The sequence below is a fragment of the Acomys russatus genome, chromosome 26 (genome assembly GCF_903995435.1).
Source record: "Acomys russatus chromosome 26, mAcoRus1.1, whole genome shotgun sequence".
Lineage (NCBI taxonomy): Eukaryota > Metazoa > Chordata > Mammalia > Rodentia > Muridae > Acomys > Acomys russatus.
The window spans coordinates 33,116,381-33,127,489 of record NC_067162.1 but is presented as its reverse complement, the minus strand read 5'-3'; the positions used below and the strand labels follow the sequence as shown (position 1 = coordinate 33,127,489).

General features: G+C 46.5%; 1 long non-coding RNA gene across 1 annotated transcript; it reads left to right on the top strand.

The window, feature by feature from the left end:
- Positions 1-428: 428 nt before the first annotated feature.
- On the top strand, positions 429-10,345 carry LOC127209313 (uncharacterized). The gene is made up of 3 exons (XR_007833191.1): positions 429-1,211; positions 1,408-1,990; positions 10,210-10,345. It is a non-coding gene; the product is annotated as an uncharacterized LOC127209313 (long non-coding RNA).
- The last annotated feature ends 764 nt before the right edge of the window (positions 10,346-11,109 follow it).

Below are 11,109 nucleotides of genomic sequence, written 5' to 3'. Positions count from 1 at the left end.
TACCAAGCTGAGTTTCCTGAGGTTCCCATTAAATCCTACTTTTTTTTTTTATCCCCTCAATTCTTTCCCCTCTGTCATTATCTCTCCTCTGCCTGTATTTCTTTCTGGAGCCCTCACTCTACGCCCCAAAGTCCTGCCTGAGAGGCAAATCCTTAGCCTCGATGAGTAGGCAGCAAGCCCCTCTTGCACACAACAAAGAGTCTATTTTTCCCCCCTGCTCTATCTTTTGGGCGACACGATAAAAAATAACCCTGTATTTATGCAAATTGCAAAGTAGCGTGTGATAATGAAAACAAAACAGTGCTGGCCCGCAGCCAAGACATGGCGTTGACGCGGGGGGTGGGGGTGGGCTCCCGAGCATGTGGTTCCTGGTTCTTCTCTTCAGGGAAAGCAGCTGTAGAGAAATGAGACTACACAGCACCCTCCTCACATGCGCACACCCTCATCGGCACGCATTCCGGTACCCGTCACCTTGGAGCTGGCCAAACTTGGGGATCCAAAAGCGGTCCTGCTTCCTAGCGCCGTTGGGCTCTGCAGCGTCGTCCCCCACGAACCTCCCTGCCCCCTGCTCCTGATTCCCTTTCAGGAATTTACAAACATTTTTCCCTAGATCAATATCCGTATTGATTATTCATTGTGAGCGAGTCGTGTGTCTTTGGTGATCCTGCTTGCAGAGGGTAGCAGCTAAAGGCTGCTGCAGGGGAGAAAAAATAACAGAAGGTGAGCGGGACCCAGCTCTGGCTGTGGTCTGCGGCTGTCACATCACACACAGGAAGAAGAGGAGACCTCTCCAGAAGGAAAGGATGGAGAAGGGTGGAAGAGAAAGAGGGAGCAACAGCAAGAAATGATGTGAGGACTGGACATCTGGTCTTAGGGATCTCAGTGGCTTGCAGAAAAGCCCCATCATCTTGGGTCTGCTGCTAGGTGCAAAACGCTGTGGGTTCCTCTGTTCTGGGAGTGAAAAGTGACTCACGGTTTTGGTGTCTTCCTACGTAAGAGCTTTTGGTGGGGGGATTCCTTGGCTTGCTGACAGACAAGGAAGGACGCAGCAGCAGTGAGGTAAAAAAAAAAAAAAAAAATTAAAACAAACCAGGATTCCCTTCCAACCGCCTCGCTGAGGATGTGCACCCGTTCGGTTTGATTTGAACAGCTTGCTGCTCTAAATTACATGCGGAAGGAGGATAATTAAAAAGGCCAGCATCACTTACTAAGTGAGTAAACACAAAGCCGTTCCAAACGTGCTCTCCAGCTAATGAGAAGCTATGATTTCTTATACTTCAAGGCAAAACAAGACAGGGATGGGGGCTCAGCCGAGTGTATGTCTGCATGTGGATGTGGATACGCGGGGTGGGCGGTGGTCCTTGGTGATGGAGATAAATCGACTAATTGTTGGCGATGTTTAAAAAGGGGATTACCGGAAAAGACGGTGAGATGATGACAGGAAGACATCTTGGATCAGAGCCAAAAAAAAAAAAAAAAAAAAAAATAATCAAGGCAAATCAAGTCTGCAGTTCGGAGAAAACACCTATGGCTTGGGAAGCTCCGATGGGAACATGGGAACTGCTGGAGTTCCTCAGGCGAGTCTGGGAATATTGTTGTGGGCACAAGAGGACAAGATTCAGAGTCATGGCATGCCAGCTTACACAGCTATGCCACACACTGAGAGGGGGGAAAAAAGCCCCAAACCAAACCCATACCAGTCCCAAACAGCGAAAGCCAACATATCCTTTCTTTGGCATGGGAGCCTGTCTTGCTGGTTCAAAATCGGTTCGTCTATTTAAAGCAACTCCAATCTGTGCTTTCTGCTGGTAGCTGCTCCTTCCTTGTTTGTCTCCAGAAACTGCTTCACCATCATGGAGTGACAGTGGGAAGAGGAGGTTGGGGAGACTCGGTTTTCCATTGGCTGGGCTTCTGGCAAATGTGCCCTTTGGACCGACATGTGGGAGCTGGTTTGGGGATTCCTCTTCTGTTGTCACCCAGCTGTGGCTTGGTGAGTCCCAAACCAACAGTGAACTCTTTATATAGTGTTCTAAACACACATGGACAGAGTGGGGACCAAGGAATAAAAACAGTTGGATTTTCCTTCCTCTGAGTGTTCAGTTAATTGAGCTATATGGTTCTCTTTTCCATGAGTGGAAATGGGACTTTTAAACATGCTCCTACAAAAGGGTTTAAAAAAAACTTCTATATTGCTCCCCAATATATCTTGTAGTAGACATTCTGCTGACATAGCAGAGACCCAAAGAATATGAACTAAATCCAGCTACGGGTAGTTACAGTTTCTCTCTGAATGCCACCAGTGTTCATAGAGACCCATGCCTGGGCTGTTTGTGGGTGCATGTATCAGTATCATGTGCAGGGCATGCTTGCATGCATGTGGCTCCGGTGACTACGCGTCTCTGGGAGGCAGAGGGAAAATGTGAGGTCTGTGCAGAACTGGATGCTTGGGCATTTATATAATTCATGCAGAGTGTGTTCTGTGCTGCTAGGCAGACGGCCACCCATCCCTGGACTCTGCGACTCTGGAGGGCCTGTACAGACCTGATCTGAATGTTAAATGAAAGAGACAAAATTAGCATACTAACCAAGGATGTCATCCCCCTCCTCACAATCAGTAAATGGCCATCCGCTTTCTCTAAAGGCAGCACAGGCGTGCACGCCAGCCACTTAACTAGGTCCTTTTTGTTTGTTTGTTTGTTTTTGTTTTTAATGAGAGACTGGAAATTCATTAATGAGGAGGGAACGAAGGGCTTCACGGGGCTGTAATGAAAACAAATGGTCCTCTTTAAACCTCATAACGGCCAAATCGGGGGCGCGAGGGGGGTGGCGGGGGGCGAGGTTTGCTTTTTCCTCTGTGGCTGGAGAATAGGAAATTCCACAGACAACGGGCCACTTGACGAAAGCCAAAGAATGCACGGCTTGGAAACAGTTCTCCTATGTGGCACAGACCAGCCACCGTCAACATGTCTGTGTTAATTAACCTCAATGAGCACAAATGACAAGTGTGGTCTACCAGATGTCTTTCCATTCAGGCTCAGCCACAGGTTATCACAGTTTTTTTGATCTTGCAAAGGTCAGAAGAACACCCTGGAACCCTTTGAGCAATTGCTTCTGACCTAAGCGTTTCCCCCTCCCCAGCAGGGTCTCATGTTGTAGCTCAGGCTAGCCCGGAACTCTTGCTGACCCTTTTGCCCCAGCTTCTAAGTTTTGGGATTCTAGATTCTAGGTTTAAGCATCCACAGTTGCCTTGCCTCTAAGCCTTTGTTTTGTTTTGTTTTTGTTTTAGTCTCAAACTTGCTGTGTAGTTAAGGATGGTCTTGAAATTCTGATCTTCCTGCCTGCACCCCTCAACTACTGGGATTACAGGTGTACACCCAACATGACCAATTTTACAAAGGGCTGGGGATACAATCTAGGGCTTTGACTATGTATGTAAGTACATTTCCTGCTGTGCCATATCCCAGCTTCTTGCTTTGACTTTTAAAGTAAAACAAATCTTTTTTTGGCGGGGGGGGGGGGCGGGAGGGTTGGGGGGGCTACGCAATAGACCTTCCATAAGGACAGGAGTTGCTTTTATTTTCATCTCTGTAACACAAGGAAGCAACATAGAGTAAAGGTATGACTTGCACATCTAAGGAGCCCACACTAAGGTAAGTAAAATGTTGGCTAAGAACCCAAGAGCTGGCCAGGCCTCCCTGAGGATTGGGCTAGTGAAAATATAGTTTCCTTTCTTTTCTTTTCCTCATTTCTTTAGTGTTCTAGTAGGTACTAGAATCTCTTCTGTTTTTCTCCACCACCCCCTACCCCATCCACATCCTTTCTTTTTTCTTTTCTTTTTTTATTTTATTTTATTGATACTAGGACGAAATCTGTGGCTTTGGGTACACTAGATAAGAACCCTACCCTCTACCATTGAATACTATCCCAAACCCTCCTCATGAAGTTACTGAGGATCCTTTGGATTCACGTCATACCACAGGCAGGCATTGAACTCAGGAATCAAACTTGAACTTTGAACTTTGAACTTGGCATCTTTTGTCTCAGCGTCTTGAGTAGTTGTAATTGCAGGCCTATGCCAACAAACTTGGCACTTTTTTAAAATCTAATTTTTTAAAAAAAGTTTTGACCACTCTACCCTTAGAAATAAGTATCTGTTTCATTGTTCTTTAATGGGTTTGCTTTAAAGTGGGCTCACATACTCTGAAATGCTCAGGGACCAGTGGCCCAATTTCAAGAGATAACATATAGGAGAAGGGCTTGTGTGGTCTAGAGAGCAGAGAGAACCCTTATCTCTGGTTGTCTGGCATCTGGGAAAACAAAGTCGTGCCTGCTATTGCTCAGTTTTCCAGTGTCCCAGCAGGCGCCAGAATTGGTATGTTTAAATAGGAAATAAACTAATTTTAACTTTAAAAATACCCTATTGGGGATTTACTCTAGGGCCTTACCCATGCCAGCCAAGCATTCTATGAATCCATAGCTTCAAACACACCAGCTAAAAAAACAAACAAACAAACTAGGGGCTGGAGCGATGGCTCAGTGGCTAAAAACACTTGTTCTTTTTGCAGAGGACCTTGATTCGATTCCCAGAACCCACATCATGGCTCACAACCATCTGAAACTCTAGTTCCAGGGAATCTAAGGCCCTCCTCTGGCGTCTGTAGCACTAGGCCACTTAAGGTACACATGGTACATATACATGCAGACAACACACACACACACACACACACACACACACACACACACACACACAAAGTAAAGCTAAAACTTTAAGCTAAAAGAAATTATCTATAGCTTAAACAGTTCATACTTGCAATAGTTTTAATGGCATGTAACCTGATACTTTGAAGGAATTTTGTTTGTTTGTTTGTTTGTTTTTCAAACAAGGCTTCACTGTATAGGTCTGGCTGGCTTGCAGCTCCCTGTGCAAAGCAGGTTGACCTTGAATTCACAGAGCTAGGCCTGCCTGCCTCTGCTTTCTGAGTCCTGGGATTAAAGGGACACCCAGCTCGCAGCCATTGTTTTTAGTCTAAAATACCTAGCACAGGCCATTTTATGTTTTAATTGAAAATAAAGACATTAGGCACAACATGGAAATACTTGCTCCATTGGGTTGGGGGGGGGGGAAGGCTAAGTAGAAGCAATGAAGAGGAGGGAAGTGAACAGACATAGCTCGCCCCTCTATGGTAATGCAGTCAAGGCCGCCACGTTCTGAGGCACTGCCCTTCACTGGAAGATTAAATATATAGAAATAAATGTTTTCCTATTATCTGTCTGTCTGTCTGTCTATCTATCTATCTATCTATCTGAAGCATGGTCTCATCACATAGCATAGCCTGGCCTTGAATTTGAGATAATCTTCCTACCTCACTCTCCCAAGTGCTAGAATTCTAGGCATAAACCAGCATACTTGTCTTCTCATGTACTTTTAAAAGTCACTCATGATTAGGATCACATTCACTTTCTTCTTTAAAAAATTTGTTTTGTGTTACGTATATGTGCATAGTATAAGCGTGTGTTCATGTATGCATGCATGTGTATATACAACTGCATGTGTGTGTGTTTGTGTGTACATGTGCTCGTGCGTTTGTATGCTTGTGTGTGTGTGTGTGTGCCTCTGTGTGTGTGTGTGTGTGTGTATGTGAGGGTGTGTGATGTGGGGGCCGGAAGTCGATGTTCGGTGATGTCTGCCTACCTTTTCACTTTGATTTTTGAGTCAGAGTTTTTTCACTGAACATGGAGCTTAGTGATTAGCTAAAATAGACCCAGGAATTCACCTGTCTCCATCTTCCCCATCACCAGGGCTGCAGACATGTGCACTGGGTTTTTGTGTGAACTCCACTCCTCTGCTTGGATGACAAGCACTTTATCAAATAAACAGGTACCTAACCTCAACTTCCATCCTTCCTTCCTTCCTTCCTTCCTTCCTTCCTTCCTTCCTTCTTTCCTCTCTCTCTTCCTTTTTTCCTTCCTTCCTTCATCCTTTCCCTCCTCTCTTTCCTTCCTTCTTCCCTCCTCTCTTTCCTTTTTAAAGTGTCTAGTATATCCGTAGAATTATTTTTCTTGAATGGTTAGGGGATGGCAGCTAAAAAGATGAAAAATTTCAGAACGGCCTGCCTGTAGTTCATTTGAAAAGTTTCCCTAGTGCTTGTAATAATATCGAGAAAAGGACTCTTTTGCATATGGCAAAGTGCAGAGAGAGGGGCCTGCTCTCACACACCAGCACTTCCCAAGCATACGAGGTTTTTCCATCTCCAAAGCGCTCTTCACACATATTTCCTGCTCCTCCCTGCAGCCAGTGACGTTGGTGGCTAACTATCACGTGGCCTGCTTTAAGGGGCACACTCTAAGGCAGAACTCACCTCAGGGGAAGCTATAGAGAAGCCATCAGGAGGCACTGGGCTCTGACTCTGGTATGACCTATTACTCTCTGGAAGGCTCCATTAAAGATACCCTCTTTTGAACTCCTGACCAGAAGCTCACCTGGCCTCCTCACTCTGAGGTGTGCATTATGTGGGTGGTGCAGTGTGTATCCCATTCTCTGTGCCCTGTTAGCCAGAAGCAACCATAACTACATCATGGTGGCCACAGCAGGACGCCCACTAGCTTTCTAGTATTTGCACTTGTACCCTTCCTTTGGAAGTCAAGTTTACCCACCAGTTCATCTGCAGTTGCTTCTTGAGAGGGAAGCCAGCACTGGGGAATGAACCCAGGGCCCTATACATGCCAGGGAGGCATTCAACCCTGAGTTATGGCCCCTCTTTTATATTCTATTATTTAGTTAAACTTTATTTTAAAAAAACATTTGTATGTCATGGTGCACGGCAGAATGTTGGAAAAGAGTCCACAGGAATTGGTTCTCCCCTTCTACGTGTAGGTCCCAGGGGTTGAACTCAGATGGTCAGGCCTGCAGGCCAGCTTCTTTGTCCTCTGATCCATCCTGCCAGCCCCTTCACGTTTTATTGTGAGACCACGTCTTGCTAAGTTACCCAGGCTGGCCTTGAACTCGTTCTGTAGCCGAGGTGGGCCTGTCTCAGCCTCCGATGTGGTTGAGATACAGATGCCTGTCTATGATTTTCCTCTTCACTTCTATCTACTTATTAGCACTCTTCCTGGTCACTCAAGGTCAAGTCCCTGGATTCTGTCTACCTCTCCCTCCTCCACAACACTTCCATCCTCTGCTTATATCTGTCATTATTTCATTTCTTGCTTCATTTCTGGGCACCTCATCTCTTCCTCCCCGCCCCCTTTCTTAGATATGACTGCCCGTGAACAGGCCTGCGACCTCCTATTCTCAGTCGTACACAGCTTGCGTTGCACAATGTAAGGCAACCCCAGGTAGCTGGCTACCCGCTTTCCTCTCCCTGTGGCCTTTTGCTGTATTTCTCTTTTCTTGGTTTATTTCCTTAGTGGTTTTCCCAAGAGCTGGCTAGACTGCTCTCTTCATCCTCAGATGTGCCCGGCCCACGATGCAGCCTCTGTACCACTTTAATTGAGCCACCACGGGGAGTGCCGATGTGTTGGTTTTGATGGCCTCTGTGACATCCTTCAGAGGACTGCTCCTTGCTATTTGGCTTTCAAGGTTACTCACGATGATCCAGGTGTCACTTCCCACTTGTCTTCTCTCTGGTAAGTCCCCTACTTTGCACTCCATGCTCCTTAACTCTTTCATGTCTCTTCTTCTTGATACTAGGATGCTAACCTCTACCACTTCACCAGGAAATGACCCACCCCCTACGTACTTCATTTGCCGGATCCCTCCACCTTCACGACTCTGTTCAAGCAAGAAGCGTTTGCTCCACCTCCAAGCCTCCGCCTGGCTCATGTGTACCGCCACAAGCCCCATCTGTACTACCTTGCCCTGTAGCATTTATCTCACATTTACAATGACCCAGTTCCCTCATTTGACAGTGCGAAGTATAGAGGAAGAGACTTCCTCTCCCCCCCCTGTGTTCCCAGCACCTTGCCACAAACTTGGTGCTTCCTAACACAACACTGCTTTTTCTGTTTAGAATGCCACAGCTCCTGTTTCTTCAGCTGTAGGGTTACAAGGTCTCCAAAGCAATCAGGCCAAGGGAGACCTAGCCATCATTTCCTACAGACAAAGAAGGATTTCCTATGGTACAGTTCTCACCGACATAAGTTATTTTATTTTATTTTTGTCAGGGGAGAGACAAGCTTGAGGGTGGTCTGTAGGTGTTAGTCGATGTGGTAGGAACTTTAGAGTTAATTAGAAACCCCGGCTACAGGCGAACTTCCTCTGTGGAGTTCCTGGGAAGAAACACGAAATTAACAGTTCAAGGTCGCCATTAGAAAACTGCCCTGCTTCCCTTGAGCTATGCCTCAGGGAGCTGGTTCACCCTGCTATTTATGTTTCTACTTTTCTTTTGTCACCTTAAGTCTGGTCACGACAAGGGTACAAGTGCCTGAGGTCAGGGACTGCTTCTTTGTCTGTCTCCAAGAACAGATGAGAGAGTGGGGGTGGTGTGATGGCGTGGGGGTGGGAGTGGGGGTGTGCTCAGTACTGGGTATATGTGAACAGCAAGGAAGTCTGCCCAGACTAACATGACAAAGACTAAGATGGCTTTGGGAGGTCTCATCTTCCATGAAGCATAAAATGGCTCACAAGGCCCCACCCCAAGTTAGGTGCTATGGGCGGGTCTATGGCTGCTAAGCAAGGGAAAGGTAGTGTTCTGCAGGGATGCTCCTTCCTCCCAAATTGGGTTGCCCATGCCCCAGTGGCCAGACCTACTCATATATGCACAGGGGCAATATTGACTGGATCCAGTAGGAGATACACACACACACACACACACACACACACACACACACACACACACACACACGGAAAGAATATGAATTTGGGGGGAGGGATCATGAGTGGAGTTGTGATGACAGGAAAGAGTGGATATGATCAAAATACATTATATCTTGTATGAGATTCCAAAAACAATTAAATAACTAAAAAAGAAACGTGCCTGGCATCATTGGTACTACACTTCTAGGATGCTATCAGGATTCCCCCAGTATAGTGATTCTTATTATTTGCTGCTGATTTGTTGTACGAAGTCACTGATGACATTGAATTAATGGGTAACAAATTGCTCTTTGTTACTCTTAGGCAAACAGGGGTCAGGGTTCTGCAAGCCCTGTTTCTGCACTTTCATCAAATATGTGTGCCTAAGGATACCTAATCAAACACATGCGGCCACTTCATAAACAATGAATTGAGCCACTGGCACTGTGGCGGTGGTGCGGTCACTCGCTTAAGCCTGAATGATGCCCTTGTAGTGTTTTCTTTGGGAAACATCTCGCTGCTTTCCTGAGCTTGGGTATGTTAGCTAGTATTTGGGTGCTATGCTTGGGAATACCTTAACAGTGATGTCACCAACCCGAAATGTGAAAGGCAGAGCCCCATGAAAAGAGGCTAGCTGGAGCCACCTTATTTGACTTCCACTGGGAACTTGCTGCCTTTCTTCTCCCGGTTGGTGAATAACCATGTAAGTGCCCCAAGTTTTGAATCTGGACTCACAACAGGATTTCAGTGGATATGCAAATTCACCAACACAGGATCTATGATAAATGGGGGTGACCAAACTACCAAAATATACTGATGTAACATAGAGCTTTTTCTTTATCCTTTCCTTTTTCTTTCTTTTTTCCAAGTAGACTATGGCGATCTGGCTCATAGACTAGTCCTGGCTTTTAAGTTTATTTTCTCTAATTTCTATGAATCTTCTGCTATTTTTTGGTGTGCAGTGTATACACTGATGGTGCAGTATACACACATATGTACATGTGGGTGTGCACATATGTGTGTCAGTGTGCAGGTGCAGAGCCCAGAGAACACTGGGTGTCCTCTGTTGCTCGCTGCTCTATTGCCTTGAGACAAGGTCTCTCACCAAATGAGGTGCTCAGTGTTTGCTGGCTAGGCTGCTGGCTACCAAGGCCCAGAGATCCTCCTGTCTCTGGGTCGCTGTGGCACTGGGGTTACAGGCTCATGAGGCTACACCTGGCTTTTTACATAGATGCTGATGACCCAAACTCAGGTCCTCATGTCTCATGTTTGTATAGCAAGTACTCTTACCTGGTGAACCATCTCTCCAGTTCCAAATTAGTTTTCTTAGGAGCCTTGATCCTTATTAAACCACAAGTTGTCTGGTACTGGGGGTCAGTAGTGGTTTTTTTTTTTTTTTTTTCACTTTTTCTGAGATGCAAAACTGCTGTGCTGTGCTGAGCTATGAAGACTGGGGGATGGTCGTACTCCACTGACAGCTGGGAGAAGCCTCCCACTGCCATGCCCAGCACCAAGGACTCAAAGATGACCCCAGTAACATCCCTGAGCCCTGCTATGTAAGTAAGATGTGAATATTTGCCTTACAAGGGTATTCTGAGGTAAATCACAGGCTGTTGACTCGCTCCTTCCTCACATTCATTCATTAACACTGTTTCCCCTCCACTCCCTTCTGCTCCTCCCTTCCTTTCCCTTCCCTTCCTTTCCCTTCCCTTCCCTCTCCTCCCCTCCTCTCCCCTTCCCTCCCCTTACCTTCCCGATTCTAGACATCCAAGCTTCTCCTTTGGCCTGCATGCCCTTTCCTTTGCCCTTTCAAGCTCTCTTCCTTTTCCTTTTGTTTTCCTCACATGCAGTCTGTCTAGGTTCAAACTCGACAGCCTCCTGCTTCTGCCTCCAGGGTACCGGGATTACAAGATGCACTGCCATTGGCAGATCTAGGAGTATTCTTTTTTTGCAAGGGACTACTTTAGTTCTGTCAGTCTGCGTAGCAGTCTGCAAGAAACTCCTCTGAAGAAGAAGGGAGGTGCCACGGGACAGGCAAGCCTCAAGAGGTCAGAAGTGACCGTGCAGAACTAGACCAGCTGGATGAGGCTTGGCTGATGTCTAACCAGGCTGTCTTACGGGACGGTGTAAAGGCTTAAAGAGGGCGCTTCCACAGCGCCAGAGGCTTTCCTGTTAGTTTGGAGCTGTGGGGTGTGGGGAGTGGAGTGAGATGGGACAGTTCTGGAGGAGATGTTGGAAGGGCTGGGTGGTACCATGGGATGATGGGTGACAATGGCATTCAGGCAAAAAAAAAAAGTTCTAACTAGAAGGGCATG